This window comes from Argiope bruennichi, chromosome 4 (assembly GCF_947563725.1).
Source record: "Argiope bruennichi chromosome 4, qqArgBrue1.1, whole genome shotgun sequence".
Taxonomy (NCBI): Eukaryota; Metazoa; Arthropoda; class Arachnida; order Araneae; family Araneidae; genus Argiope; species Argiope bruennichi.
The window spans coordinates 24,227,618-24,254,802 of NC_079154.1; the positions used below are offsets into that span (position 1 = coordinate 24,227,618).

The 27,185-nt window shown below is 29.6% G+C and overlaps 1 protein-coding gene across 1 annotated transcript in view; it reads left to right on the top strand.

Moving 5' to 3' along the window:
• The first annotated feature begins 8,649 nt into the window (after positions 1-8,649).
• LOC129965622 (NAD(+) hydrolase sarm1-like) overlaps positions 8,650-27,185 on the top strand; it is a 99,316-nt gene continuing 80,780 nt past the window's right edge. Inside the window, exon 1 of the mRNA XM_056079678.1 lies at positions 8,650-8,751. The gene's annotated coding sequence lies outside the window, so the exon portion shown is untranslated. The remainder of the gene's footprint in view (positions 8,752-27,185) is intronic.

Genomic DNA, 27,185 nt, shown 5'->3' on the forward strand with positions numbered 1-27,185 from the left:
TCCTGATTTGATGCTGTTTTAGCTTAAATAAGTCTATCTTGTCTTAATTAGGGTTGATTATTCAAGGAGTTGTATTCTGTACTTGGCGATATTTGTATCGAGCAAAATCGAGTGTTCCATACTTTCGTTTGTCCAATAGAAATTTTTTACGGAACTAGCTTTTCCTTCCCTTTACCTTTCTTTTAATCAATAAAGAATTAATTTTCGCATCATGCTTCATATAATTTATAATAAGTCAAACTAAAAATCTTAGCGTAATAATAAAATGTTCATGTATACATTTTACAGAAATTTTCTTTGGCGCCTTTAACTCTCTATATGATTATCCAGCGACTTCCACGGATCTGGCTCTCGCAATTTTAGAAGTCTAATGCATTTATCTTTAAATATTACAAATTTAAACTAAATAATGCTATTATCGGGTAGCCTATAATAACAATTCGTTTCGTTTAACCCTTTCTAGGGCCGTGGGAAGTATGCTTCCCACCAAATTTATCAATTTTTGTATGAAATTATGTAGGGTGGCATCAGTTCTGAGAAATCTTTTTAGTAAGTCAGAAACTTAGATGCTTCCCTTTTTTATCTCAGACAAAATGATGTCTTGATTTGTTATTTAATTATTAATTAACCAAATTAATTCATTAATCAAATTAAATTTATCTAATAAACTAAATGAATCCCTTTTCTTATTCTAATTTCAAGCCTAAAAATATTTTAACATAAGATGACTAGAAAAAAATGTCCCTTTAAAGGGTTAAAATATGTTTAAACTTGTTTCCAAACGTTGTATCTAAATAGAAATTTTTGCAGAATCCGCAATCAAAGAATTAATGCAAAATGTCGGTATTACAAATAAACGCACAAATAATCGAATATTCTATTTAAATATGTAAATTAGCGGTAATCTTTGTTTCTATAAACTTTAGATCGTCTTTTTTTTTTTTTGTGACTGGGGATTGCTAGTTTGAGAAACTAAATTACATTGAAATCACATAAGCTTTCAATGGTGTGGTACTGAAGTTAGTAGAGGGTACTGTCAATTCATGTGTTGTCTTCTGATTTTAATAAATAAAAAAAATGCGAGGTGAACTAATGTAATCCTAGTGTTGCGTAGAAAGTGGGCGCTAATATATTTAAACTAAGCTATACTTCGTTTCTGAGCATTTGACAAATCTATTAATTGAAAGTCCTGGATAAATAAGAAGATATACAAAGCAGATTTATGTTTTATGAAAGAAATTAGAAAAGTTGGAAAAGAAATGAACATCATATGAATAAATTTGAACCCTGAAGAGCATCGGGAGAAAAAAAAAAAAAAAAGGGAGAAAAAAAAATCAATAATTTTTTTTTGAAAAACCGATTACTTATCATTGATAAATTTAATGCTGTTAATTTTAACATTAATCGCTTATTAAACGATCTTTTATTTTTCAAATATCTTTTTTTTGACACTTATTTTTTTCCAAAACAATTTATCGAACTTTTTTTTTTTCTTCAAAAAAGTTGTATAAATCAATAATAAAGAATGCAGGAAGAGGCATTCAATTTTAAATAGAACACTTAATTAAAATTAATTTTATAAAAATATTTATTTTTTATTGATTTTAAAAAAATAAAAAATAATGAATTTTTTATTAAAATTAACAGATTAAAGTATTAATTACTAATTTTTTGCCACTTTTCTTTCGTGCTTTTAAATAATTTCCAAAACTTTTTTCTTCAAGATGTTAAAAACATAGAAAGTAAGGTAACTATTAATACTAAATTATTCAAAATAAATTGAAAGAAAGCATAAAGTTTTAGAAAATCCAGAGTAATATATAACACCAGCTTGCAACAATTTCTTGTTTTAAAAGTAATAGTTGTTTTTTATGTATTTTCGCATGCTTATTTCAAAAATAATATCAGTTTTTAAGTATCACGTACAGTTTTTTTGAAAAGTAAATTTTTTAAATAAGTAAAAATACACAGATTTTTTGCGATTTGGATAGGATAAATTAATAAAGTATGTATGTTTATTTGTTTAAATAAATTCTGAAAATTTCTTACTTCATTGAAATTAAATAATACATTTATATTGAATAAATACTTATAATTGTATTTAAAAAAAACTTTTATTTTAAAATTCAAAACTTTGATGGTAGTTGGATTTCACCGTGAAAAATGAAGTACCTGAGAAATTTAATAAAGCCGAATTAAATGACTTAATTCGTGATTTAGGTTTAACTAAAGAAAATGCAGAATTATTAGGCTCTCGGTTAAAAGAGAAAAATTTATTAACGACACATACGCCGTTTAGTAGGTACAGGAATCGAGAAAAGCAATTTTTATCATTTTTCAAATCTGATAACTTCTTGGTTTATTGTGCTGACATACCTGATTTGTTACATGAATTATAAGATAATATTCCTTGTAATCCGAATGATTGGCGACTATTTATAGATTCCTCAAAGAGGAGTCTAAAAGCAGTTTTATTGCATAACGAATCTAAACTTGCATCAGTTCCAGTTGCACATTTCGTTTTCATGAAAGAAACATATGAAAGTATGGAGATGCTTCTCACTAAAATAAAATACACTGAACACAAGTGGGCAATATGTGGTAACTTAAAGGTTATAGGTCTGCTTCTCGGGCAACAAAGTGGATTTACTAAATTTCCGTGCTTTATTTGTGAATGGGATAGCAGGGACAGAGAAAGTCATTGGATAAAAAAGATATGGCCGAAGGGACAAGAATGGATTCCTGGTAAGAAGAATATTTTAAATGAATATTTAATAGATCCACAAAATATTTTATTGCCCCCACTTCACATAAAATTGGGACTCATAAAGCAGTTTGTGAAAGTTTTGGATAAAACTGGAAAATGTTTTGAGAATCTTATATCGAAGTTCCCAAAATTGTCTAGCGCTAAAATTAAAGAAGGTGTATTTGATGGAACACAAATAAAGAAATTAGTTAAAGATTCCAATTTTGGAAAATATATGACAAATAGAGAGAAGCAGGCTTGGGGTGCATTTAAAGATGTCGTAGAAGGTTTTTTGGGAAATGAGAGAAAAGAAAATTACAAAGAACTTGTAACTGAGTTATTACGTACTTATCATCTATTGGGGTGCAATATGAGCATTAAAATTCACTTCCTTCACTCACATTTGGAATACTTCCCAAACAATTTAAGAAAAAATGAGTGACGAGCAAGGTGAAAGATTCCACCAGGATATAAAGGAGATGGAACGCAGATATCAAGGACGGTGGGATGTTAACATGATGGCCGATTACTGTTGGTCTTTAAAAAGAGACAGTGATGTGGACCATAAACGAAAAACCCGAAAAATAAGCTTCTTGGCTTCAAGAAAAACACAAAAGTTATCATAATATTGTAAATGAACAGCATTATTATGTTTAGTTAATAGTAACTACAGTTGCAACTGTATGCATTTTACTGCATTTTGTTAATTTTTTCATCGTCATTTGTAAAAAATCCTTACGTGTTACATAAAATTTAGTTTGCATTTTGGAATGACATCATCATTGCTGATATAAATCAATTAAAATTTTACAAACAAAAATTTTTTTTTTTTTTTTTTTTTTTGCAGGCTGGTGTAATTAATTATCGTTAAAGACGTAGTAAAAATAAATTTAAAAAAATCTGTATTCATCAATTCAAAAAAGGGGATCCAAATGATTCATCAATTTTTTTTTGTTTAACTTAACAATTATTTTATTCTATTATTTGCTTTTGTCATAAGTACATACAAAGGTATAACGCAAAAGATAATCTGCTTTAATTAGAATTTATTTTTATTAGCTTAAGAATTAATTTAAAGGAAAATTGATGGGATTTCATTACACTTCAAGTAAAAATTGGAATTATAAATTGTGTTGGAAATTAGAAGATACGCCGATTTAGACTTTAGACAGGCTATTATCCTGTTAACATTATCTTAGACTTGATTGTTACAGAAAATTGTTGTGATAAATATCAAGGACAGCAGCAAATGTTTAAGAAATAAAAGAAAAATTATATACTTTAGTGTACTTTAGATGTAAATATATTGTAATATTAAAAGTAAACAAAAAAGGGCTGGAATTCTGTGACTCATAACACTCAAACTACTGAAAACCGACAGAAATTGATATAGATTCGCTAACAGAAAGAATGTAATATGAAATACAAAACAACAGAAAGGTCTCCTTGAAACTTTCTCACATATTCTTCAATTAAGATTCTATTCCCCTATTCCGCATAAAATTATAAACCTTAAGTAAACCTGTAAATGTTATGCATTACATTGACGAACTATAGTTGTGAAATACAGGCGTGAATCTAACATTTTTATTGAATCTATCGAGAGAAATATGTATTTTGAGCGCCTTTTTTGTCGACCGACAACAGGGAATTACAGTTGTTATTACAAGGGAACATGCGGATCTTTATTGATTATATTCATGAATTATTGCCTTTACATTCCAGCAAAAATACAAATCGATAAACGGTCAACCCTTGGACAAATTTGGCTCGAAAATCAATAAGAATTTATATATTAGATGGCACATCTGTGTACAAAATTTTGTCTACCCAAGTTTTAGCGTTTTGGAGTTATGGAGTTCATTTGTCATCGAACAGATATACTTCTGTGAAAAGATTTCTTTCAAAATTTCATAGAAGCGTCCAAAATGGGTCGTAAATACAGCTCAAAGAGTTTTTGAGTTATTATTTTTATAGACAGACATAATGCTAAAAAAAATGTTTTTACCGAATTCAGGGTGGTCTAAAACATGGAGATTCATCGAAATCTCGAGTTCGGATTTTTGATGATTACAATACTTTGCATCTGAAAAAGTATAAATGTTGAATGAAAGGTAGAGAAAAATGGAGTAAGTACAAATTTAATATAATAAAAAATGTGGAACTCAACTCATTGATTTTGTTACAATCCATCATAAAATTATGTAAACGGAACACCAGATTTATGACCCCATAAATAATATTTATTAATGCTTCGTTGCATTCGCATACATAAAAAAACAACCCTTGCCTGAGTTGCCAAAAGCCAAAACATAAATTGAGAATTCGTAACTGCGAGGATATTTTTAAACTCTCCAGCTTTACAGACGGCGCTGGAAGATTATATATACTGATCCTTTTCCAAAGTTGGAGGGATAAGTTCATACTGGGACGTGTTTTAGCATCGCGCGTTGAAAGAGGTGAAAAAAAAAAGGTTAAAATATCATCACAGAGCTTAAAATCTTGTATACTGTTAAACTATATTTATGGTTATATTAATTACATGACTAATATTCTGTAAGAATTGACCGCCTTCCCATCTTCAGTTGAAATAAAGTTATTTTAAAAAATCATTTTTTAGAAATTTGTATTAAAAAATAAAGAAATTTTCAATAAAATAAAAAAAAATTGGACAAGAATATAAGAAATATCTCCATTTTTGAAATATTTTTCAAACTTATTAATAAAAATTACAAAGGATAATTTTTTTTCAATGTCTTATTAATACTCAGATCAAATTTTCTGTTTTCATTTAACTTAAATAAAGAAATTAAAGTTTTTGAATACGAATTCGTTCTTTTTAAGTTTCTCAATTAAATAAGCTACTACTTATAGAGTAAGTAATTTTCTATGAAACTATTTAATTGCAATTGATTATTAATAAAGTTATCTGCTAATTATTAATAAAAATGAAACATTTCTGTTTTCAGCAAAATTAATAAAGAACCAAATTTTTTCTAAAATAAGAATTTATTGATTTTATCTTTAGCAAAATAGGCTATCTCTGCTAGTACAGCGCATGAGGGCCGTAACACATTTTTGAAACTAAAAAAAATCAATTCTACCGATTTATTAATTGTATTAAATTTTTTTAAAAAAATATGCTACTACAGTGGCTAAAAATTGAATACTTATAACAATAAATATTTATTATTTATTTGCTGACAAAGAAATTATAAGCATATTGATATGAAACCTTTTTATATTAAACATTTTGCATAAATGAAAAGTTATGAAGCAGTTTTTTTTTATATAAACGCTAACAAGTAATGATTTTAACAAGTAATTTTTTACAAGATGAAATCAATTAACAAAATTCCCAACATAAAAAAAAACCCAGCATTTTTTGAAAGAAAAAAAAATTACTATAAAAGACACACAAGGTCTTTTTACTCCAATATTTCAAATAATTTATTTTTCCTTAATATTTTTTTCTGTTTTTGGTTGTCTCAATTTCGAGAAGTCTATAATTAAACGAATATATCTAAACCCAAAGGAAAAACTTGAGCAATTATGAAAAATACATATTTTAAATAAAATAGAATTTACTTTTAAAATGATTTCCTTTTGAAATAAACAATATTTAATGGCAGCAGATATGTATTGATATAATTAAAAAAAATTAAACTTTTTCAATTAATTTTAAGAAATAAAAAAAATTAGACAATTATAAATACATATACGTATATATGATTTAAAAGTAAAAAAGAGAATCATGCATTTTTGAAACCAATCAAGAAATCATGCAAAACAAAATGAATAATCATAAACTTCTTGTTTATTTCTTAAATAAATTTGATTTCAAAAAATATTACAAGATAACAAACTTATCTTGCAGCCACTTTTTATCAGAACAAGTATTTATCTAAATGTATCTTGAATTCTGGTGATGTTTTTTAAATTTTTTAAATTTTTTTATTTTTTTTTTTATTTTTGCAGCAAACAATTTTCCGAAAGAAATCTCATATGAAATTTTCTGCCTTGTCATCTAAGCCCAAATTCAAAATAAACAAAACTGATAAAACTTGAGTTTTTGCTTTCGTTTTTTGTCTGAAATTAAACTAAAATCTAAAAGTAAGAAAAATGTACAGAAATATAAGAGTGTTTCTGAAACATTTCATAGCATTTGAAGTTGAAAAATGTAATGTAAATTAATTTTATACTTTTTATGCTATTTAAAAAAAATCTCAGATATGAAGAATATTCAATAAGTGTTCCTTTACAGTGCCTAATAAAGAATCTTTGCAAGTACAAGTATAATAAACTTAAGAGAAATTAAAATAATTGCACAAATTGAAAAATTTTCTAATTGTTACTGTAATTTAATACAATATGATCTTTCTTTTTTTCTTTCTTTTTTGATGTTTATGTTTAAGAACATTATATATTTTTAAAAAAAAATAAGCTTAATAATATAGGAGAATTTTTTAAAATATGTGAAATATATTTTAGGTATCAAATGTTTAGAATGTTTTCAGTAACACTAGATACATGTTAAAATTATATTTTAATTATATGTTTAATCTAAAAATAAGAGAATAAAGCTGAACTGAAATATAATCCTAAGTTATAAATGAAATTACATACAAAAAAATGAACAAAAACTAATGTTGTTGCTGTTGAACTTTTTATTAAAATACGTATGTCACTTTCTGTAAATTATTTTCTAAATGGAATTTTTAAAAGTAATTATTGTGATTTTTCTGCTAAGTGTTATTTAATCATTTTATTTTATCATTTACTCATATATTTAATTTTGAATATTTTTTTTTAATTTCTGGTATTGAAACTACAAATATAATTCAATAATTAATAAAATTAATTTGAGCAAATTTTATTTCCTTATTAAATTTTCTTTTTGCTCCTAAATAGAAAATAAAGAATTCATTATTTATATGCAAATTTTCTTCTCTTTTATATATTTTGAAATCGTTATAGTGATAAAAATAAGAATTTTGATATGGAGATTTTGTTACCAATTTTTCTGATTTTTGAAAATTTTCATAATTATTAAAAATTAGGTAATTCTGTTAATTCTTCATAAGAATGATCAGAATTAGATATTTATAAAATGCATTTCAGCTTTGCAGTAATTTATCAAGTAATAAAATATTTAACAAGTGAAAAAAATGTGCTGCTGATGGTTGATTAATTAGTGCGAAAATTTGTACTGTTTTATTAACTGTAATTCAAAATAAAATTTTTGCTAAAATTTTTTGAATAAAATTGAAACTGATAAAAAGATTTTGCTATACATTTGAATGAATAACAAAACATAAGTACGACTATTAGATAAAATGTTTTGAACTGCTTCAATTGATATTGAGTAAAATAAATAATGTTAGTATATTTTATCGCTTATCAGTTTATTTTATAGTTATGTAATTATACGATAATACATATTTAGTAGTAAAAGCCATTTTTGGTGATGTGCCTTTAGAGATGATTTTCTAGTTAAATTTTTTACTCTAGAAATAATTTTTATTCATCATAATATGTTTTATTAATGATATTACTTGGTTTCGTATTAACCAGTTCGTTTCTACTGAAATCCAATTCTGAAACTAGGCTAATTATTCTTTTTTCAGGTCACTATTCATTATCAGAATTGTCAACGAAAAGATTCCTATTCGTCACGCTTGCGATATTAGTGTTAAATAAAAAGAGAAAAAAATCAATTATTTGAAGGTCTTCAGAAAAAAAAATGTGCACCTCTACAATTTTGGTAAGAATAGCTTCTTATTGTAACAATCGTCAACGGCAACCAACATTTTCATTACATTTACTTTCAATAGATGGCGCTATGTTAATCTGTCTGAGTCACTTCGCCTTTATCTATTTAGAAGATTGAGAGGCAGGAAAAGCATGAGACAATCAGTGCAGGAAAGCCCATTTCTGAGAATCGATTCGGAGCTCAGATTATTCTTGAAAGAAGATGACTCTTCAGATGAAAGTCATGTTTGAAAGTAAGTGGTTGCACTTTAACGTAATTATATCTTGAAGAGGCGTATTACTAATTTTTCAAACTTAATGACAGGTTAAAAATCGAATTTGTGAAGGTTATAACACTGAAAATGGAACAAATATATATTTATAAATATTTTGATTTTGCAATAGTTAAATTAAATATTATCTTAATTAAATAATTATTAGTAAAATTAAATAAAATAAATAATAGTGAAAAAAATGCCAAACGTTTCTGATGATTGTAATATTGTTTATGTATAATTTCAATTTCAAATATTCTTAACATTTTTTTAACATGAATTTTTGTTTTCTCATACCTGCTCAGCCTTATAATTTTGTTAATCCAACTAATTTCAATAATTATTTCTCATACATTATAATTTTATTATACGTTTATTATAAACATTTTAAACTGATATGATTTTTAACGTTTAAATGATTATTGGGTCATTTCAACTGCTTTCAAAAATGATAAATCTCATCATAAACTGTAAACTTTTTATTATAAAGTAATGAAAAATTTATTATATTATCATGAAGTTCCTAATTAAAATGTTAGGACATGTAGAAATTTTAATTTGAAATAATCCACATAAATTTCAATTAAATTTTTAGTTTTTAATTTAAAAATGAAGCATGTGTTTATTTTCATGTGTTAGTCAATAAAACAATTCAATTTTTTTAAGCGATTGCTAGTAAATATTCTTTATAGTATTGATTTCTAGAAAGAATTTAGAAGCAAGAACAGTTATTATTCAAAACTAAAAAACTTAAATGACATTTCAAGGTCAATATGATTTTTATTATATTCTTTGTTTGCATTGCATGTAGGTATAGCAACAAATACACCAAAATAAAAAAAAAGTGTGCACTAAATCGAAATAGTAATAACGCAAACAAAGAAAACGAGCTTGTTTGGGTAAACCATCATAATATTAATCATATTGAAACAAAAAATTCAGTTTAACTTTCAAATTGTTCTGGATGCAGTGGAATTCTAGTTTCAATAATTCTAGTTTCAATCAAATTTTATTTTTGAAAAAGTGAAATAACAAAAAATCACAGTTTATTTTATAGCACAAATTTTTATTCCAAGTTGATCTTGAGTCAATAAAGGACGCTCATTATCACCATACCGTGGCAACTAATTTTAAATGCCTTATATTACTCATATTTTTCTGATTTTCAGAATCTTTTTTTTTAAAAGGAGGAATTATATCGACAAAATTGTTATTTCATTTTTGTTCGTTTATTTAACTGTTAGAATAGTCGTTAGTTGAATAAAAATAATAGGTTATTAGGAATTGAATTTAAGGTTGAATATTGGAAGGAATTTTGTTCTAAGTAGTTAGTGAAAAAAAAACTATAAATTAAAAAAAATTAATTAAATGGAAAAAAAGCACATAACGTAAATAATTTTGTGGAAGATGGTAATTCCAGAGAGAAATCATATTTATCTTGTATAAGATCTATTGTTAAAAATATTAAAAATATTCAAAAATGTTTTCTTTAACAATAATTTAAAAAAACCACTGTAAGCAGCAGCATTTTTAACTGACAACAGTGCGCTTAACAGTGACTTTGTTATTTCAGACTGAATTCTAAAAATTTTAATTGAAGTTTGTCAAATATATTAAATTAATTTATAAGTTTAGAGTAGTAAATAATTGATTCATTTAAAAAGAATTAAAAACTGTCAGTTTCTTGAATTAATTAAGAATAATTTCATATGTAAACATATATTTCTTTTTTTAAAAAGAGAAAACTCTTCTTTACATAAGTAACATGCATTAAAATAATGACTGCTTTTCTAAAATAATTAAACGCATAATTTCTTATTTGCACACACACATACACAAAATAATGCTGGTTGTGCAATATGTCTTTGAATAGCTATAGCTGTCCTATAGCTATTTTTCTGACCGTCTCTTTTAGAACAATTACTACTATTTCTGTTGATATCTGTCTTTATTACACCAAGTATTCATTCAGGAAAGGGCTTTAAAAACGCATTTCGTTTGAGTGAATTTACATATTCATGATACAATTTCCGAACTGACAGCATCGCGTGCTTTTGACACGATGTCACACACGCCCCTCGGTGTTTATTTCCAATTATTATACAATTTGTAATTCATTCTCTCGGTCGTAATTTATCAATGCCAACCATATTTTAGGAAAATCACAAAGTTGTGAGAAATTCACATTGCTGTAATTATTTCAAAAGTGGTCATGAGTTATTAAGTTAATACATTAAGTTGAAAATTTTATAGATTTTTTTAAAAGTCTCATATGCAATATAAGCTTAAATATTCTTGATGTCTCATAATATCATGCAAATGAATTAATTTAAATGTGGTTGCAATTAGCTTTTAGATCTGGAAACTAATTTATTAGAGTTTATATTTTTAGGTTTAAATTTTACGAAGGTTTAAATATTCGATTCTAATATTTTTTAATTACAATACAAAATTTTGATCCATTATCATGTGTTTTACAAACTTTTTTATTAAGCATCATTAATGAATTTAAGTAACATAATGAAGAAATTAGTGCCTGCTTCATTTTCAAAATGACATTTTAACCCTTTAAAGGGCCATTTTTTTCTAATCATATTACGTTAAAATATTTTTAGGCTTGAAATTAGAATAAGAAAAGATATTCATTTAGCTTATTAGTCAAATTTAATTTGATTCATTAATTAATGTGGTTAATTAATAATTAAGTAACAAATCAAGACACATTATTTTGTGTGAGATAAAGAACAGAAGCATCTAAGTTTCTGACTCACTAAAAAAATGTGTCAGAACTTATGCCAACCTACATCATTTCATACAAAGATTGATAAATTTGGTAGGAAGCATACTTCCCACGGCCCTAGAAAGGGTTAAAGACCATCTATAGACTGAAACTTCTATTAAAATTTGATGAAATAAAAATCTCCATTATATAAAAAGAATTGTGATATTTTTAGATGTTCCTATATTCAAAGTTAAACATTATCGACTTAGAATGTTTCCATAAATTCAAAATTATCTACTTATATTTACAGATATTTTGGAATACTAAAATTTTATTCTAAGAAATGGCGCTTTACTTCTTAATATCACACAAAATGTAATTGAAAGCAGTATATTTTTTATAATATTTTTCAAACGCATTGTACTCCATTATAATTCTAAAAATGAGATCACATTGAAGAAGTGGCGGTTGGGAAAATCACGTGACTCAATCGAAATCACGTGACTGTCAATCCCATTAACTTATTAGTAGATGAACAGTAACGTTATTTCAACGATTTTATTTACGTTATCTAGGTTTTAATGTCATGATCTTATATTTATATAAGATCATGACATGATATTGATTTTGATTACATCCTAAATATATCAATACTAGGGATTGCAATACCGGACCAAAATTTCAATACCGGTATTCGGTATTTTTAAAATCTTAATACCGGGATACCGGTATTAGAAATTTTAGAAAAGGAAAGAAAACACAGGTGTTTCTTTGTTTTATTTGCCAGTTTTGTTAGAGAGTGTAAATATCACAAAAAATAATTTGTCACTTATAAATTATAACAGTATATAATCACAAAAAAGTAAAGGAACATCTTATTTATTTAAATCACAAAAAAAGTGTAAATATTACTATTCAGTCTGTGGTACTATTACAAATTTTTGAAATGTGATCTTAAAAAAACATTATGCATCAATTGTACTGTCATTAAGCCTGAAAAATAATTTTGTGTAAAAATGACCAGCTGTCGAAAACGCTCTTTCGGCATCTACGCTAGCTGGCGGTACTGTGCGATATATTTTTTTCAAGTATTTACCTCTAAATCCCTCATCTTCAAATAAATCGATTTCTCGTCGGATGGTTTTGGATATAGCTGATTTCTGTATTGTATTTTGGTTCGTTGAACTTTTTTTTTAATTTTTACTTATCGCTAATTCTAATTTTTGTTCAAGAGACAATTCCTTTTCACTATTGACAGTAGTGACATCATAAACTTCGATTTGCACCAATCAACTTTCCAACTTTTTTCATAATTGTTGCTCCATCAGTCGTTATGGATACAATATTTTCTTTCAGGGATAATCCATGTTTCGCTCATTTAGATTTAAGCAATTAATTAAGCCATTCATTAGCTAATTAATTTCGCCCGTTAGGGAGACATAAAAACAAAAACGTACACTATTTTGCTATGTTCGCGATCCCTGAATATATAGTGGAGACCATTTTAAAAATTTCTAGTAAATACCGAAAAACCGGTATTTAAACTTGTGAATACCGGTATTACAAAACTGTACAAATGGCTCAAAATACCGGTATTCGGTATCCCGGTATATCGGTATTGCAATCCCTAATCAATACATCTTAAATTGAAAAGCACCATTTTCATTAAATTTAACAGAAAGACATAGAAGCGAATATTTTTTTGATATATTTATTTAAAAAAAAAAACTTCATCAATTAAGATTTGGTTTCCTTTTTCTCATTTTTTTCTGTTTATATTTATGAGCTCAGGTTTCCGTAGTTTTGTGTTGCAAATAAGAATTGACGCCATCTAAAGAGTTTTAAATGATCCTTTTTAAATTCAGTCTTTATATATTAAAAGGATGCTAACACCATCTCTATTGATATTTATCCACTCGGATACGTATAAATTCCGCACGTTATTTTCTGATTTTTAATATCATTTTCATTTATTTGTCGAAATAGGATTTTATTATTTTCTTATATATTCAGCACAAACAAATAAGATAAGCTATATATATCCCAAGAGTTTATTTTTTAAATATATAAAAATAATTCTAATCGGAAATCGATTTGAAATAAATTACCACCAGGACAATTAGAGCAGGTGTTCGAAGAGTTTTTTCAACTCCCGGATGTAAATCCAGGCTATTATTCCTAGTTTTTTTCCGAATTATTTTCAAAAACACGCTTTTTAAATAGTATTTGTAATCTTGGTTAGTTCAAAACACTTCCTGTTTCTGACGCATTCGTCGAAGCCGACTGATAATGTTTTTATTCTCGGAAAGGTCATGCGATGCGCGCACCTGATGTCTTGTTCCGGTGGTTTATCCGAGCAATTTTCTCATCATTACTTGTGTTAAGATGTTCAAAGGCATTAAATAATGGAATTTTTATCCGAAACCGATTTAGTGAAAGCCAGTTATCAAATCGGTTATTTGTTCCAATGACCAGACGGTTCGTTATAAATGATGCCATTGAGTGGGCTGATTTCTCAACTTCGCAAGAGTCACATTTCATAGGAACATAAAATCTATGAGTCTGTATTTCTCACAAATATATGCCCTGAAAAAGTATTCTAGAAATTTTATACTAAATTTCATCTCATTTAAAATCTAAAATTGAACATCCTACTTCTTGTCTCTTCATTCTCTTCTTTTCCGTGGTCATTTTGTACTGGTCAAGCCACGTGATCGTGATGTGTGGAAAGCAGGGATGGCTCGTACATAAGGAATGAGGACTTATAGCTTTCCAATTTCTTTCGTGTATAGATCTAATTATTACTTTCATTACTTTCTATAATTTTGCACTTTGCACGCAAGGTGAAAGTCCATGAAAATTTAACAGCATTTTAGGTAGGTTCCTGTAGGATGACTAAGTATTGCAATAGTATATATATATATATATATATATATATATATATATATATATATATATATATATATATATATATATATATATATATATATATATATATATATATATATATATATATATATATATATATATATATATATATATATATATATATGTAATGATATTTTTTAAACTCTTAATTTCAAATAAATTAATTTCCAATGTTTTATCTTAATTTAGCCCATAGTAACTTCATTCTAAAATATTCTCTTATTTCCTGATTCGATTCCAATGTTTCTACTTAATTAATTCAAGAGAAGCTTTGTAAAAATGCTTACATTTGCACTTTCACACGCTCCGCATGACGGGATAGAAAAATGTCCAGTAAGCACATTCTTTTAAAAAGTTCCCTGTGTTTACCTTACTTGTGATTGACATGAGTCCGAAATTCCTATCAGAATCTTAATAATATATTAGCCCTATGAAAAAATATTTTCCCTATCAATATCTCAGGTTATATAAGACAAGGGATAATTTATTTCTTGCTACTTCCTCACTTCTGCTATTGTGACGCGCAGAGAGCGGACGTGCCTTGTCCGTGCTTTCTGCAAATAAATCATGTCTGCCTCCCGCGAGAGAATAAAACGAACTTAAAAATACAAAGTCTCTTCACTGCTTGTCGCACCTACATTCTCCTTCACATAAATAATGTTTATATATATATATATATATATATATATATATATATATATATATATATATATATATATATATATATATATGTATATGTGTGTGTGTGTGTGTGTGTGTGTGTGTGTGTGTGTGTGTGTGTGTGTGTGTGTGTGTGTGTGTGTGTGTGTGTGTGTGTGTGTGTAAGCTTATTTTGGTTGAAGCAGAATGCTGGTAAGAAGACATAGAAGACGCTTTGGAATTTTTAATTCTCTTTAATATCCTGGGAACGAAGCATAATTATTTACAAGCAGAGACGCGGACGACAAGGTACGTCCGCCACAGTGCGGCCAAAAGCAGAAGTAAGGAAGGGGCGCAGGGGCGAAACAAATGATCACTAGTCTTATATAACATGGGATTTCCGGCCACGTGTCGATTGAATACTCGTGTTGACCTTTGACAAGGGCAACGGAGGGATAATTTTCACTTGATACGTAGAACTGATTGAGCAATAATTTTTTCAACAGCTTCAGTTGAATTAAAAGTGGGATGAGATCAGAAAATAAGAGAATGAAATTACTATGGGCTAAATTAAGATAAAGCTTTGGAATTAATTTGGTCTAAATTAGATATTAAAATATCATTTCATATATATATATAGTTTTGTTTGGATTTTTAACTGGCTTGGAATGTATTGTTAGAAATGTAAAAATCTCGAACAAATTCTTAAATGGCCCATCTATCTGAAAGGGGGTGGAAACAGTGGAGGTCCATATTTTCATTTCGCTTTAACTTTCTTAATATTGAAGCAAGAAGAAAAAAATCCAATTAGCCCTATTAGAGACTCATGAAGAAGAAAAACTTTTGTAATTTAAGTGTTTCGATACTTTAGAAGGTAGGGGCTGAAAAGTGATTTTCAAGCCTTATATTGATTGTTTCTAACTTTAAGAATTTATATTGCCAGATAGTAGCTTAGAGTAGAGGAATACACCTTTGCATTCTAGCTTGTCGAATGAAATGTTTTTTAGAACTGTCGGTATTCGGAAAAGGGGGTATGGATATTAAAGAGGAAAAAAATGTAGGAGGAAAAAAATCCATCCTACATGTAAATATATTTTTAGAAAGTTGATTATTTTTAATTATTCGACCGCATTTAATAAATCTTTATAAAAGATAGCAAAAAAAAAAAATTAAGAAATATATAATTTTGTATTTTAAAGTTTTACTTTTAATTAAAACTGAATAAAAATAAGTTACCTTTTTGTTAAAGCTTAAGTAAATATTTATGAAATAACACCTTCTCTTCAAAAAGATAATTGGAGACAGAAGTCTCGATTTACATGAATCTAAAACTCGACTAGTTGGAATTTTTGGTTTAGTTTAGTTATATTAACGTCCCGTTTTAAAGAAAGATTTGAAGCGCTGTCAAATGACGAATTCGACATTTGAGATGGCACCCCCTCTCCAAACTTCCACACCCCACCAGTGGGAAGACGTTTGACCCCGACGCATTTAATGTCTACCAAGCCCGCTTACATGGTGTTTCTTCAGTGGAATCGAGTCTCGGGCCTGCAACTCTCCGGTTCCGAAGCCAAGACTTTACCACCATACCACCGCGGCGGATTTCTGGACAAAAATTAAAGTAAAGAAATTACCAGTGACGAATTTTAATATCCAACAGTTGTAGAATTATAAGGATGTTTAGAGTTTTATGATGGCTACATGTTTTTTTTTTATTTTCTCGCATACGAAACATGCGAAAAGAATGCATTTTAATTGTTTAAAAATTCGAGCCTGTGATTTTGAGGAATTTTCATTTTCAGAATTCTCCATGTTCAAAAGCATATTTTTGAAATTGTGTGATAACTCCAAACAGCTTTGAGCTAGCCGGATGGATTTTGGAATATGGAATTTACACCAGATTTATAGATTTCTTTCAAATTTTAAATGAAACCCATTTCGAGGAAGTCTATCTATCCAGCTCCCTGAGTACAAGGGAATACGTTACAAAACTTAAAGATATATATAAATGAAATTTGTGCACCTAAAATGTAAATCCATTTCAAATATGGAGCCAAATCCGCCAAAGTTTTGACCGTTTATCGATCTCATGCATGCAAACGCAATGACTTAAATAAATGAGTTCTGTGATTTTATGTAAAAGTACAATTGTATTTTTATGCCAAATTTTAATTTCAATCTGAAGCAAAAAATGATGTCCAATAAACATATTCATTTCGCTGAAGCTTGAGTTTTAACCACATGCCAGTAATTACTAGACAAAAAAAAAATGCCAAAGATTGCACACTAGATTTACACTGAAGATCGATATCTCTAAAGCATTATTCAACAATGGCAGACAATCGATATACAAATGTCGATTTTCTGTGCTAATTACGACACACAACAGTCTCAAGTTCTGGACTCCGATAATTACAATCTGAGAAGTAGGGGTGTTCACAGCCTCTCTCAGGTCCATAATTTTATGCGTACGAGTAAAGGGGGGGGGGACAACACCTTGATTAGAGACTATACGACGGTTTTGGGTAGGCCACACCCATTGTTTGAAAGAGGCTTTTAAGTCGATAAATCTATTACATTTCTAATATATTTTAATTAAAAAAATTAATAAAATATCTTTCGTAAGTACTTTAAAAAATCCTTTTTTGTATTATTTCTTTGAGAATCATTTAGGCCGCAGTGGCCTGGTGGTAAGGTCTCGGTTTCGGAAGCGGAGGGCTTCTGTTCGAGACCCGACTCCACAGAAGAACCGCTGTGTAAGCTGGTCTGGTGCAATTAAATTCGTCGGGGCGAAACGTACTCCTGCTGGTGTGGCGTGGAAGTTTGGTGAGGGGGCTGCCAGTTCAGGTGTCCCCTCGGCTTCTGACTGTGGTTCAAAATGACGAGGTCCGTCCTAAAATAACCGTAGTGTTGCTTTAAAAACGGGGCGTTAATATAACTAAATTAAACTAGTAGAATTTAAGATATATAAATTTAAATAAATTGTGGCAGTTGATAAAATTATGTGCAAAAAATAAAAATTAATACGTAAAATAACAAAATTATTGCTGTTTCCTGAATTATGACTCATTTTCTTGACACTATTCGTAGCCTAATTTTATTTCAAATGCATTCCTATTTTTTTTTTTTTTTTTTTTTTTAGAAAAACAAATAATTGAATCTACGTGCGTATGAAAATTACATAAATCCATAAAATAAATCTTTCATTAAAATGCGAATTATTTTTTAATCTCAGGGTCATGATAGTGTACGTGCAGAAACTTTTCGTACATTTAGTTAAATACTTGGGACATCCACTCTTATTATGGTCCAAAAATTAATTTCTGAACAGCTAGAGATTTGCATACAGTTACAGTAGGGAAAAATTCTTTAAATGTCGGAAAGAATTATATTTTATGTTATTTGAGTAAAAATTTATATTTCTTCAAAAAATTACGAAATCTAACTTTTTATACTGCCTTGTGGCTTTATTAATCATATTTAATAAAATATCCTTGGCACTGCAACATTTGAAACAAATAAACAAAAACAATTCTACTATTGAAATTGATCGAGTAAGGAAATGTTGAAAATAATTATTTTAAACGAATTTTTAGGCTAAATTCGAGGTTCTTCAAAAAATCTGAAGGGATAGTTTGCAAAATTGAAACTATGCATTGCTACGTTGCTTTTTCAAATCGTTCCTTAAAATAAATTTTTAAATGGCTCCCATTTAGGTTAAACACCTACAACTGGTCGATTTTAATCATAAAACTGTGAGAATTTTTTAACATATGTTTTATAAATCTTAAATCAACAGTTTTTTGTTTTGTTAAACATGAGTTATAGGACCGGGAACAGTATAAAAAGTTAGATTTCGCAACTTTTCCAGAAATACATTTATTGACTCAAATAACATGAAATATAATTCTTTCTGCCATTTAAAGCATTTTCGAGTTGGAATTATCTGTCTATTTCAAGCAATTTATAAATTAGCTCTTGCATATCGGTAATAGCAGACATCCTTTATATAACAATTATTTATTAAATAAATTCATTAACTTATGTAACCACGAATAAATATACATTTTGCGTCTAAGAATAAAATGTGCGACACTTCTGGCGCTAACTTTATAAGCCAGTTAACATTCTCTGGTAATAGGTGATCATTTTTGTCTAGTGGTTATGTTACGAGGCTACAGGTTCGATCCTCGCTCATAGCTCATTGCCACATTGATGACCCTGGATCTGAACTGACAAATGCAACCTTCATACAGTTGTCGTGGCGCCATCTACCTACAGCAACTAAAAGTCGTCAGACCTACTTGACGCAGCAACCAAAGTCGTCAGACTCACTTGACGCAGCAGCAACAACTCGCTGTCACTCGCCATAACACTTGGCGTGATAAATACCTTCATCGCACGCCATAACACTTGGTGCGATAAAAATTTTCGTCTCCACCGACTCACTGGTGGGGGAGTATTGTGGTGCTAGCTTCATAAGCCACATAACAGCTACGGGACACGAGTAATTACTTTTGTCTTGTGGTCTTGTTACTCTGCTACGGACGCTAGTGTCGCAGGTTCGACCTTCGCTCAGGCAATTCTCACATTGGTGACCCGGACGTGACGGACGGAGTCCAATGTGGCAATGAGCTATGCCACATTGGACTCTGTTGCTCACATAGCCACACACTCATAAAAAACTGAAAACTAAACTGATTTAGGAATGAGAGAGTTATTTCCCAAATTATGAAATGATTATGTATCGTATGGTTAACCATACATATCAGTAAAATCTATGAATTTAAATTATAAAACTCGAATAATATAGAAATGTATTAAAATTCTGTCATTACATCTAAAGTCGTTTCCTTTATCAGCATTTTCTTCTTGCTAAGACAAAAGCCCATTTTCTTCCAATCACTTTTTGTGCTATGAAAAGGTATCAAAGAACTCTCTCCTATTTTTACATCGGCCATAAATAATATCACGTGCAGAAATTATTTCCGTTCTTAAAACACAGCGGCTTTATAGGCCTGCTTCTTCGATAAACAATTTCGCCTTTTATCGACATTTAATTTTCAGAGAATGAATTACGTTAGGAATTTAAAGCCGTAAAATTTTATAGCCTTAATTCAACAGAGATCATTTCCCTTCTCGAATCTTGTTCGATGAAAGCAGGGAAGAGGACGTTATGTTTACGGTCCTGACAACCTTCACAAGGTAGCATCTGCCTCCAAGAATTCGAGCACAGCTTTATAAATACTGAGAAACGACGATAAAATATCCTGAAAAAGCATTAAAGTAAAACATGTATCGAATATTTGAAATATTTGCAGCTATCGATAAGCTGTTCACTTGCGATGAAAGTAAACATCGGTGCCGTGTATCACGTTGTTCGGATCTTAGGTTGGGAAGTATTCAAACAAGCTACTTTTCTCTGAGTCGTAATGTTAATTTTATTGCCATTTAGGAAGAGAGTGAGTTTGGTTTTAATTTCTCAGAAATAGAGTTGAATGGTTTGTCGAAATATTTTCTTGATTGACTTTTCGATGTTAAGATAAATAATTTTCAATTAATTCGAGTCCATTGATCTTTGAATAATACAGACCACTAAAAACTGTTATAAAAGTGATGGGAATGCTACAAAAGTATTAATTGATTTGTTTTTCTCTATTTTAATGTTTTGTTATTTTCTGTTTTAATCTCTGGTTTTGAAAAAAATATTCATTAATCCTCTGATTGCGTAATTTTTTACAATCACTATTTAGATGCGATGTGTGGAAATAAATTCAAATATTTTTCAAATGTTACACGATAATAGAATATGATATAATATAAATCTGTAAATTATCTGTAAAATAAATCTGTAATATCGTAAAAATAAACACTCTAAACTGTGAGAAACGGGGGATGCAATAGAAAATGGATTGATTGCCAACCCACGGAAATCGCGGGATATGCAACTGGAGGGTTAACAAAATATTCAGTAAACAAGTAGAAGTCAATTATATATTTCCATTAAATCAATTATTAGTTTCATTATTCTTGAATGAATGATATAGCCGAATTCCTATCAAAAGTATTCTGCTGCTTTTTTCTCATAGATTTTCTTCTGAACATAAAGGGTTTTACGTAAAAGAATAAAAACTATTAACCCATTAAGTGCGTTTGACGTGCATACACCGTCAATAAAAAATTTCATTTTTCATTCGGTCGATGTGTAATTTTTTTTTTTTTTTTTTACAAAATGAAATCTTATTCGCTTTATCATGATTGTTTGCAAAATTTATTATACAACCATTTGCATTGCGTTCGACGTGTATATACTTCATCTCTTGGCTAAAAAAGGGGCACTTGAGAGATTTTAAAAAATAGATTACACAGTTAACTGGTTAAAAGAAAACGAAATGAAGAATGAATTCATTTTCCTGCAATGAAACACTGAAAAACATTAGTACAATGTCTTCAGTCATAAAATTTTATTTTATTGTTGTTTATAATGGCAATTGCCCTGGACAAGCTCGTTGACGAGTCAACGATTTTAAGCCAAAGGAGCATTTCTTGTTTTTTAGTAGCGCCAACTAGGGCCAAGAGTACGTCTTAGCTACTCACGCATCACATTCGCTTGCACAACCCCCTTTTTACAGAAGGGGCACGTTTACACATCTTACAGATAGAACATATAAAGAACAATAATGCCCGAACCGGGATTCGAACCCAGGTCAAGAGGAAGACGCACTGCCCCTATGCCAGGACGCCGGCATTTATTTTATAAAAGCCATCAGTTAACTGAAGACTATTGTTTCATTTTTTGCTAACCCTTAAATGTGTTATTTGAAAAAAAGATTTAAAAATATTTTTTGACTTTAATTCATGAATAAATAGTTAGAAAAATGCTTAAAAAAATCATATTTTGTCTTTAATATGGTTTTTAGCTAAGAAGCAGGTTGTTAATTCGCAAACATTGGGGTTTATGTAAGTAAAAAAAATAAAAACTGGTCAATAGTAATAAATATATAGACTTAAATATACTACTTTTCAAGATGCAATTTTCACCTCAACATTTTAGAATAAAAAAATATGGCATTTTTAATCATGTAAACAAAATGGACATGTAGTCACAAGTGAAAAAACATCATTTTTTTTTATCAGTGCTTGTGTTGCTATGGATATATTGTAAACCGATTTAATAACAATATTGTTACAAATCTGTAATTTTGCTACCCGGCATGAGTAGTGTCATCGTGAGAAAGACCGTTGTAAGATCTGTGCTGAGCAGCTGCCGCGTAAATGACCTGAGAGCTTGGCGACCATTTGGCGACTTGGCGGTGAATTTGGCGAGTTTGGCGACTAAATGGATACTACTGGAAAGTTCGAGAACTTTCACGATCCATCCACTAAGACCCGAGATACAGCCAGGTACGCCCTGATTGGTCTGAAGATTCTAGCCCCGCCTCCCGGAACTATAAAAGATGGGCAATCTGAAGCTGGAGAAGAAGTCGTGTGGATCGTCAGAAATGGTGTGTGCGAGTGGTCGGAGTCGCCGACGAACCGCTGTGTAAGGAGGTCTGCTGCACGATAAATCCGTCAGGGTCAAACGTCCTCCTGTTGGTGTGGTGTGGAATGGAGAGGAGGGTTCCACCTCAAGTGTCTTCCTTGTCATCTGACCGCGGTTCAAAATGGCGAGGTCCATCCGAAAATAGCCATTGTGATGCTTTAAAAGGGACGTTAATATAACTAAACTAAACTAAAATATTCACTATTTAAGAGTTAATTTCAATTTAAAGATTACAGAAATGTTAAGATGTGCTTTTTTTTCTTCTTCTGATTAGGCCATTTTGATAATATAGATCCTTGTCTTTTAATGTAAAAAAAGCAAGAATTTTTTTAATGCACTTGATATTTTTTAATGCAAGAGTTTTTTTAATATTGATGTGTTATGACATGAAGCTTCATGTCATAAACACCTTTTACTGTCTGCTTTATGCCATGAAGGTTTATATATATATATAAATTTCATTCTTGCTATCATATATGCAATAATTTAATAATAAATAAAAATTTCGTTTTTTAAAAAACTAAAATTTACAATTTTCACTTCCATATTCACCAACTTCGATTTTTTTTTTTTTTTTTTGAGCGAAACAACCCCAAAATTGATCTAGTTCTAAGAAATTAATTCAAACTTACTGCTTGCCTATCACAAATTTGTTATTTAGCTACCAAAACTTTCTATCAAATTTGGTCTGCAGTGATTGAATGTCTCGAATCAGCAAATAGACCTGTCTTAAAATGTATGAAAGTACATAAATCTTCTACTTATAGTTTGCTCTGTGTTCCAGAACCATAGCACAAATCTTTCTTTTCACTTTCTCGTGGACAAAATATATACAAAGACAAAATACTGAAATCGTCAAAGAATTCTATTTGAAAATTGTGGCGAAACTCCATGTTTCAGACATCTTTGATTTCTAAAGGCACATTTTTAGGATTATGTTTTTCTGTATGTAAAAACAGTCATATAAAAACGCTTTGAGCTAAATGGATAAAATTTGGTATATGGCTTTAAACTCAATCTGTAGACTCCCAAATAAAATCCATTAAGAGGAAGTCTGCCTGTATGGGTTTCAGAGTAAAAATGAACTCAGTAACAACAACAAAAAAGTAAAGTACTAAATAGATAAAATTTGCAACTAAAAATTTAGCATCTAAAAAGTAAATGTATCAAATTTTGAGCCAAATTCGTGGAGGTGGTTGCCCGTCTGGCTTTCTGTACGTTCGCAATGATTTATAGTCTGTGTAATTTCTGTAGGCGTTTCAAGGACACTCGTTTTACCTACTCTTCACTCTTTCTCCTTCTCCGTTGCTATGGTTTCGACAAAGCTTGTTTTTTTCCCACGCCAGAACGTTTCTGGAATACCCTACCTTCGGAATACATTAACAGCTGTGTGAAAAAAAGAGTGATTATAAATAGATGAAATTTGGTATGTAATCTTGTGATTACAATAGCAGTTCTATGTTGAATTTTGTTCTTATCAGTCGGAAAAAAGACGTCTAAAAGACAAATTCGATTTTCGAGTATTTGATTATTGATTGCATACCAACAATAATCTAATTGCCAACAAAATCGCTGAAGATCGCACGATACATTCATTAGAAAGGTTATAGCGGAATTTTGAGACTAGATGATGTGGACGGCTGACAAGTAGCACTTCAACTCTAAATATTTTTTATATTATATGTCTTTTCATGAAATCCCTTGGATTTCAGATATAAACTCTTTTAGAGATATTTACCTGTGCCTGTTACAAATTGTCAGAGAATATAAGAGTGACTTAATTTGAATTTTAAAATAAGGCAGAGAATACATTTAATAAAGCAGAAAGGAAAGACAGCATGCAAAGAAAAAAAACATTCTATGCAAAAAAAAGGCTTGTTGAAACATTAATTATGAGCGACAATATCTCAAAACTGCAAAAATTAAAAAAAGAAAAAAAAAAAAATTCTACGAATGAATGTATAAATAATGTTGCTTATAGGCTTATAGTTAGAAATTATTATAAGGTACTTTTCCGTTAGCCGGCAAGCGAAAAATCGTCAAATAATGTAAAATTCTGCCAAATTTCTTACACCGAATTCGCGTTTGGTTCACAATCCGTTAGCCTGGCACAAGCGAAAAATCGCCAGATAATGTAGAATTCCGCCAAATTTCTTACACCAAATTCGCGTTTGGTTTACAATTGGCGATATTTGCGACCGGCTAACGGAAAAGTACCCACATTTCTAAGAATGAATGTATAAACAATGTTGCTTATAGTGAGAAATTATTATAAGAGATACCAGGATTATAAATACTTTCGATATTTGACGACTTCAGATTCATACAAAAGTAGTAGAAAAATGATTATGCATTTTGGATTCTTTTTCACCAAGCAATTAACACCAAAATTTTATACAGCGCTACAACTGTAATCACAAAACGATATACCAAATTTCATGCATTTTTGATTTATTGCCTTTGCATACATGCGAAAGGACATAGAAGGTTAACCCTTTGATGTGCATAGTTCAATTTCTTTTAAATGTATATTTTAGATGCTATATCTGTGCATTAAATTTTACATATCCAGTTCTTTACTTTTTGTAATTGCGGATATCACTTGCAGTAGAACTGACAAACTTTCACGGAATGGGTTTTCTTTTATAGAAGTCTCTAAATTTGGAGTCAATTCCATTTTCCAAATTTCACCCATTTTTTTCAAAGAATTTTTTATTTAACGTATTCGCAGATCAACTAATTTTTAATTTTTTCCAGACTAGAGGAGGTCCAAAACATGGAGATTCGTCAGAATCTCGAGTTGGGAGATTTTTGATCATTACAATATTTTCTCTGTTAATACATCGAATAAGAGAAAGTAATTGGCTGTGTTATATGGGGTTCAAGGTTAAATGATGCATGCAATACAAAGCCCTGCAGCGGCGCCGGGTAAGGGCTAAGGTTGTTGTAAAAAGTGCAGGCCAGAAGGTGATTGAATCTATGAATAAGAATGCCACAAATACATTAATCATACTCCATTTAAGTTACAAAATGTACCTGTCAATGTCGGATACAATTGGCAGCTTTAAAATAAACAAAAAACTCATTGTCCATTGTATTAAACGAATGGTTTCTTGTACATCACACTGGATTTTTATCGCGGCCCTTTATCTCATTTAATTTGTACTTCAGCAAAAACCGAGACAGCGTCACAGTCGAACAGTGACGAAGTGTGAATTCTAATAAACGCTTCATTATCCTTACAGCGTCGCTGCTAGAAGAGCTTTTATATTCGTTCTCCGAAACATATCTGTCTGTCTTGTTATTGCTTCAGATCTGTCTGGCTCCTGGCACTGACAAGGCGGATTCTGCTGCAGATTTAAACGAATTTTGGTTCGCTTAAGACTGTAGTAAAGTTATGCTCTTGCGATGTAATTAGTTTTTAGAAAAGTGTGAGCACTGTTTTATACGGAGCGCATAATAAAATAGTATTGCTATTGCGGAGTAGTTCATTAGAGACGATAAGATTTAAAAAGTTTAATTTTTAAAAAAATATATACGCATGAATTATATATAATTTTAATAGTTAATATTTTCCTCGAACGTTGGTGGATGCACAATCCTTTAGATCTTCACTGTGAGTATAAAGAAAACTTTGATTAAAAATAATTTGCAAGAATAGAGAATTTCTTAAATTTTAGCTTAAGAACTGCAGAATGAATGCAATTGGGAGAAATTTTATGAAAGGAATGTTTTCAATCCTATGTATTGTATTTTCTACTATCTAATTTGCTGAACCTCTATGTTTTTAAAATTGTTCATGTATCGATTCAGAATAAGAATCTAGAAATACTTGTAGATTTTTCATCATTTTCGTATCGAATTATGATATATATCAAGGATTTAAATTTTAACATGAGTTTAATAAATCAATTGGGTTAATGCTTAAGTAATCAATTTTAGATTTTATATAGGGCCACGGAGACCTGATGGTGAGGTCTCGGCTACGAAACCTGCGGATTTTAGGTTCGAAACCCGCTTAAACCGCCGTGTAAGTAGGTCTGGTGTACTTTAATTCCGTCGAGGCCAAACGCCCCCCCCCCCGGCGCTGGTGTGGTGTACAAATTTGGAGAGGGAGTGCCAGCTCAGGTGTCGTCCTTCTCATCTGATCGCGGCTTAAAATGACGAGGTCCTTCCCAAAATAGCCCTAGTGTTGCTTTAAAACAGGACGTTGATGAAACTAAACTAAACTTTAATTTTTAAATATCAAAATTCGATGTGTGAATGAAGATCAGAGAATGGGGCTGGTAAGAGATAAAGAAAAAAACGAAATACCTTTTTTGCTTACGATATCACGGGATTAGTTGAGGCTTACTATAACGAAGCATGTCATTACTTTTGAAATGCTTGCTTATTTTCGATATTCGATATTTCGAAATATAAAAAATAAAATTTGTTATTTGAAAAATGATGGGATAAGTCAATTTTTAACTTGACTATTTTTGACATGGTTTTATTTATTGAAATATCAGAGTAAAGTAATAAATATTCTTTGCATTATTGCTCATTATATTTGATTTTATTAAAATATTGAAATCTACA